At 38.6% G+C, this 6,000-nt stretch overlaps 1 protein-coding gene across 1 annotated transcript in view; it reads left to right on the top strand.

Moving 5' to 3' along the window:
* Positions 1 to 237: 237 nt before the first annotated feature.
* Positions 238 to 6,000, top strand: part of PLCH1 (phospholipase C eta 1) — a 231,552-nt gene continuing 225,789 nt past the window's right edge. Inside the window, exon 1 of the mRNA XM_012447394.3 lies at positions 238 to 340. The gene's annotated coding sequence lies outside the window, so the exon portion shown is untranslated. The remainder of the gene's footprint in view (positions 341 to 6,000) is intronic.

The following is a 6,000-nucleotide window of genomic DNA, read 5'->3' as shown; positions in this document are numbered from 1 at the left end:
AGACTTACAAACTTGTCTAGCCTTACCCAGTAAATTGTCACTGGATGTCAGAGGGATCTCGTTTAGTGCCAGCATAAGTGAGTTACTGATTAACTGATTCAAGGCACTAAGGGTTTCTCTTTCATTTGTCTTCACTTCCTTGTTGCTAGTCCACAAGAACCAAACATTTGAATTCAGCTTCCCACTTCCCTCTTCTCTCCCTCTTTAATTAAGCTGAAGAGGCTTCTGGACCTTAGATCTCCACGGAGTGCTAATAAAACCTCTGCAAAATTATCCCTACTGGGGACTCGGAAGATTTATACAGGTTTTTCAGGGATCAGGATCCTGGATCAGAAATTCAGTGAGTTGATTTGCTGTAAAATCATATGCAATTTAGTTCTCTAGACATCTTTTTTATTTTTGCCAAATAGCCCTTTCTTAACTTTGTGTGATAGAGGAGGTACTGAAAATTTATCTTTTAAAGTAGAGATTGCTTCATAGAACAGTAATGTGTTAATATAAGGAGTTAGAATTATGTAACGATTCTTTGAATTTTAAATTTCTATTTGAGGGTGGAAAACACCGTTTCTTTTATGCATACATAGTATCTCTTGGAGGGCAGGACATGGTGGCTCACGCTTGTAATCCCAGCACTTTGGGAGGCTGAGGTGGGAGGATTGCTTGAGGCCAGGAGGTTGATGTTGCAGTGAGCTGTGATCCTGCCACTGCACTCCAGCCTGGGTGATAGATTGAGACCCTGTCTCAAAAAAGAAAAAAGAAAAAAATTTCCAGTAGGATACACAATAATTAAGAAGTTGATTACTAAGGGACAGAAGTCAGTGGTAAACTATTCACTGTATACTCTTGTTCCTTTTGAATTTTGAAGCTTTCAACTTGATAAATAAAATGAAAGCAAAAAAAAAAAAAAAGAGAGAATTTGTGGGTTTTAATAATAAAGGAATAAATAAATGTCTGTCTCTTAGCTCCCAAATGGTAGGCATAGGAGATGGGGAAGCAATTTTAAAGAAAAGAAAAGCAATTAACTGTCTTTCTTCACCAGTTTCATTGCATTCTATAATTTTTAAAACTAGTGGTCTGTAAGGTCTTCTGGATTTCGATAAGAGGGCGGGAGAGGTTTTTGCAATTTTTAATAGTTTTCTTCCCTCTAATAAAATATCACGATTGGCTGCAGCCCGGCTCAGGGGACCAATAGGAATCAGACTCGTCTGACTCCTGGGCAGCTGAACCTATCTTATGCAGGCAGTGTGTTTATGGAGTGAAGGCTGGAAAGTTTCTTTTTCTTTTTCTTTTTTTTTTGCCCATTGCTTTTGTTCCCCAAAGAGAAATCATTGTAGTGTGATTATTCCTGAATTTTCCTGAGCCTTGTCTGAATGTGAATGTCACAGGAATCTTTTCTTCTTAAATGGATAAAGAGAAAAGACTTGTACACAAACGTTCTACTCTAAACCACAACTTTTCTTCTTTTTAAATAGGTTGTGAATTGAAAGTATTTTTCTATTTACTGGGTAAATCATTAAAATACAGTCTTAGAAGGGAGAGAACATAAACTGTGTACTAACTTCTTTTTCTTTTGTCAAAAGAGAGAAATGTGAAATCTGTTATTTAGTGTCCAAGTTTCAGTCAAAAGCAAAAACCCAAATCAGGACCAGTTCCCAGCATATTTGTTAAAAGGGCCTCACTTCCAATCTGGTGAAGTAAATGAAAGGTATACATTTTCTCACAGAATTCTTCTCATTGGTATACTAATTTCATTCTTTGGGAAAGAATAACTGAATAGATTTTATATTCTCATGATTGCAAATTTTAAAAGCTTACAAGGGCATTTAGGGAAAAATTCCTCCCACATCTCTGTTCCTCAGCCATTCAGTTCTTCCTCCCATAGAAAACAGTGTTATTAGTTTCATGTGTATTTTTCCAGACATAAAATATCTATATATACATATGCAAATATATATTTTTGATTTTTCTTCCATTTAAAAATCAAATGGTACTGCACCATCTGCATGATTTTGCATTTTGCATTTTTTGGTAATGTATTTTGTGTATCATGTATCAGTATATAGAGCTTCCTTATTTTATTTATTTAAACAATTTATTTCCTTTAATTGACAAAATTGTATACATGTTGAAATATGTCTACGTGGCAGAATGGCTAAATTGAGCTAATTTATGTATGTATTACCTCACATATTTTTTTCTTCTTTAAGAACACTGAAAATCTACCCTTGCCAATTTTTTTTTTTTTTTTTTTTTTGAGATGGAGTCTCACTCTGTTGCCCAGGCTGGAGTGCAGTGGTGCGATCTCAGCTTACTGCAACCTCCGCCTCCCAGGTTCAAGCAATTCTCCTGCCTCAGCCTCCCAAGTAGCTAGGACTACAGGCACACACCACCACACCTGGCTAATTTTTGTATTTTTAGTAGAGACAGGGTTTCACCATGTTGGCCAGGATGGTCTCCATCTCCTGACCTTGTGATCTGCCCGCCTTGGCCTCCCAAAGTGCTGGGATGACAGGCATGAGCCACCATGCCTGGCCCCTTGTCCATTTTTAAAGAATATAATACATTGTTATTAATGATAGTCATCACCTTGTACAATAGACTGTTGAACTTGTTTCCCCTATCTAACCAAAATTTTGTATCCTTTGACCAACATGTTCCCCACCCTGCTACCCAGTCACATCCCAGTCCCTGGTAACTACCATTCTACTCTTTCCTTTAATGAGTTCAGCTTTTTTAGATTTTACATATGAGATCATATGATATTTGTCTTTCTGTGCCCAACTAATTTTATTTAACATAATGTCATCCAGGTTCATCCATGTTGCAAATGACAGGATTTCCTTCTTCTTCTTCTTCTTTTTTTTTTTTTTTTTGAGATACGGTTTTACTCTTGTTGCCCAGGCCGGAGTGCAATGGCACAGTCTCGGCTCACTGAAACCTCCACCTCCCGGGTTCAAGGGATTCTCCTGCCTCAGCCTCCGAGTAGTTGGGATTACAGGCATGCACCACCACGCCTGGCTAATTTTATATTTTTTAGTAGAGATGGGATTTCTCCATATTGATCAGGCTGGTCTTGAACTCCCAACCTCAGGTGATCCGCCTGCCTTGGCCTCCCAAAGTGCTGGGATTATAGGAGTGAGCCACCGCACTCAGCCTATACCACATTTTCTTTATCTCTTCATCTACTGATGGACACTTAGGTCGATTCCCTAACTTGGCTCTTCAGCTATTCTGAACAATGCTGTAGTGAACATGCTGTAGTGTATGTCAGTATGTCAAAGAAATATCTGCAGTGCAGATATTTCTTTGACATACTAATTTCATTTTCTCTGGATACATAACATACCCTGTAGTGAAATTGCTTGATCATATAGTAGTTCTATTTTTAAATTTTTTTTTTTTTTTGAGACGGAGTCTCACTCTGTCACTTGGGCTGGAATGCAGTGGTGATCTCGGATTATGGCAACCTCTGCCTCCCAGATTCAAGCGATTCTCCTGCCTCAGCCTCCCGAATAGCTGGGATTACAGGTGCCACCACTATGTCCAGCTACTTTTTTGTATTTTCAGTTGAGACAGGGTTTCACTAGGTTGGCCAGGCTGGTTTTGAACTCCTGACATCGTAATTCACTTGCCTCGGCCTCCCAAAGTGCTGAGGTTACAGGTGTGAGCCACTGTGCCCGGTCCTAGTTTTAATTTTTTTAAAATTTAATTTTATCTTGAGACAGGGTTTCACTCCGTTGCCCACTCTGGAGTACAATGGCACAATCATGGCTCACTGTAGTCTTGACCTCAGGGGCTCAATCAGTCCTTCCACCTCAGCCTCCTGAGTAGCTGAGACTATAGGCACATGCCACAATGACTGTTTATTTATTTTTATTTTTAATAGAGACAAGGTCTCACTATATTGCCTGGGCTGGTCTTGAACTTCTGGGCTCAAGTGATCCTCCCACCTTAGTCTCCCAAAGTGTTGGGATTACAAGCATGAAACACAGCACTTGGTCTATTTTTGATTTTTTGAAGAACCTCCATGCTATTTTTCCTAATGGCTATATTAATTTACATTCTCACCAATAGTACCTAAGGATTTCTTTTTCTCCATATCCTTGCCAGCACTTACTTTTTGTCTTTTTGATAATAAGCATTCTAACCGATATGAAGTGATAACTCATTGTGATTTTAATTTGCCCTTTCCTGATGACTAGTGATGTTGAACATATGTATATACCTGTCGACCATTTTTATGTTGTCTTTTTTTTTTTTTTTTTTTTTTTTTTTTGAGACGGAGTTTCGCTCTTGATACCCAGGCTGGAGCGCAATGGCGCGATCTCGGCTCACCGCGATCTCCGCCTCCTGTGTTCAGGCAATTCTCCTGCCTCAGCCTCCTGAGTAGCTGGGATTACAGGCACGCGCCACCGTGCCCAGCTAATGTTTTGTATTAGTAGAGACGGGGTTTCACCATGGTGACCAGGATGGTCTCGATCTCTTGACCTCGTGATCCACCCGCCTCGGCCTCCCAAAGTGCTGGGATTACAGGCTTGAGCCACCGCGCCCGGCCGTTATGTTGTCTTTTAAGAATTATCTACCTAGGTCCTTTGCCCATTTTAAGATCAGGCCATTTGTTTTCTTGTTGTTGAGTTTTTTGAGTTCCTTATGCATTTTGAATATTAATCCCTTATCAGATGTGTGGTTTGCAAATATTTTCTCCCATTCTGCAGGTTGTCTCTTTATTCATTATCTTTTTTAGTTTGACGTAATCTTATTTGTTTTTGTTTTTGTTGGTTGTGCTTTTGGGGTCATATCCAAAAAAATCATTGCTCAGACCAATGTCATGGAGCTTTTCTCCTGTTTTCTTCCAGTAGTTTTACAGTTTCAGGTTTTACATTTAAGTCTTTAATCCATTTTGAGTTGACTTTTGTATGTGGTGGAAGATAAGGGTCTAATCTTTTTCTTCTGCATGTGGATATCCAGTTTTCCCTAACCTATTTATTGAAGAGACTATTTCTTTCCCCATTGTCTGTTCATGGCACCTTTGCAGAAGATCAATTGACCATAAGTGTGTAGGTTTATTTCTGGGCCGTCAATGTGTCTGTTTTTATGCTGGGACCATGCTGTTCTGAATACTATGGCTTTGTGTGGTATATTTTGAAATCAGGTAGCATGATGCCTCTAGCTTTGTTCTGTTTGTTCAAGATTGCTTTATCTATTCAGGATCTTTTGTGGTTCCATATGCATTTTAGGGTGTTTTTTTTTTCTATTTCTGTGAAAACTGTCATTGGAATTTTGATATAAATTACATTGAATATGTAGATTGCTTTAAGTAAGATGGACATTTTAATAATATTAATCCTTCCAATTTATGAACACAGGATATCTTTCCATTTGTGTTGTCTTTATTCAGTGTTTTGTGGTTTTCAGTACACAAGTTTTTCACCTCCTTGGTTGAATTTATTCCTAAGTATTTTTATTTTTTTTGTAGCTATTGTTAATGGGATTGTTTTCTTGATTTTTTTCTCCAGAGAATTTGTTCATAGTGTTTAGAAACAAAACGTTTTTTTTTTTTTTTTTTGAGATAGAGTCTCGCTCTGTTACCCAGGCTGGAGTGCAGTGGCATAGTTTTGGGTCACTGCAACCTCTGCCTCCTGAATTCAAGTGATTCTCCTGCTTCAGCCTCCTGAGTAGCTAACTCTACCATGCCCAGCTAACGTTTGTATTTTTAGTGGAGACAGGGTTTTATTATTTTGGCCAGGCTGGTCTCAAACTCAGAACCTCAGGTGATCTGCCTGCCTTGGCCTCCCAAAGTGCTAGGATTATAGGTATAAGCCACCGCGCTCAGCCACAACTGATTTTTTAATGTTGATTTTGTATCCTGCAACTTTACTGAATTCATTTATTAGTTCTAATAGTATCTGGCACAGTGTTTAGGGTTTTCTATATATAACATGTCATCCACAAACAGGGAAAATTTAACTTCTTCCTTTCCATTTGGGTACCCTTTATTTC

This window comes from Aotus nancymaae, unplaced genomic scaffold (genome assembly GCF_030222135.1).
Source record: "Aotus nancymaae isolate 86718 unplaced genomic scaffold, 86718_ANA_hifiasm-v0.15.2.pri h1tg000019l, whole genome shotgun sequence".
In the NCBI taxonomy this organism is placed as follows: Eukaryota; Metazoa; Chordata; class Mammalia; order Primates; family Aotidae; genus Aotus; species Aotus nancymaae.
The sequence above is the reverse complement of the archived record's forward strand: the minus strand, read 5'-3'. Positions and strand labels throughout refer to the sequence as shown.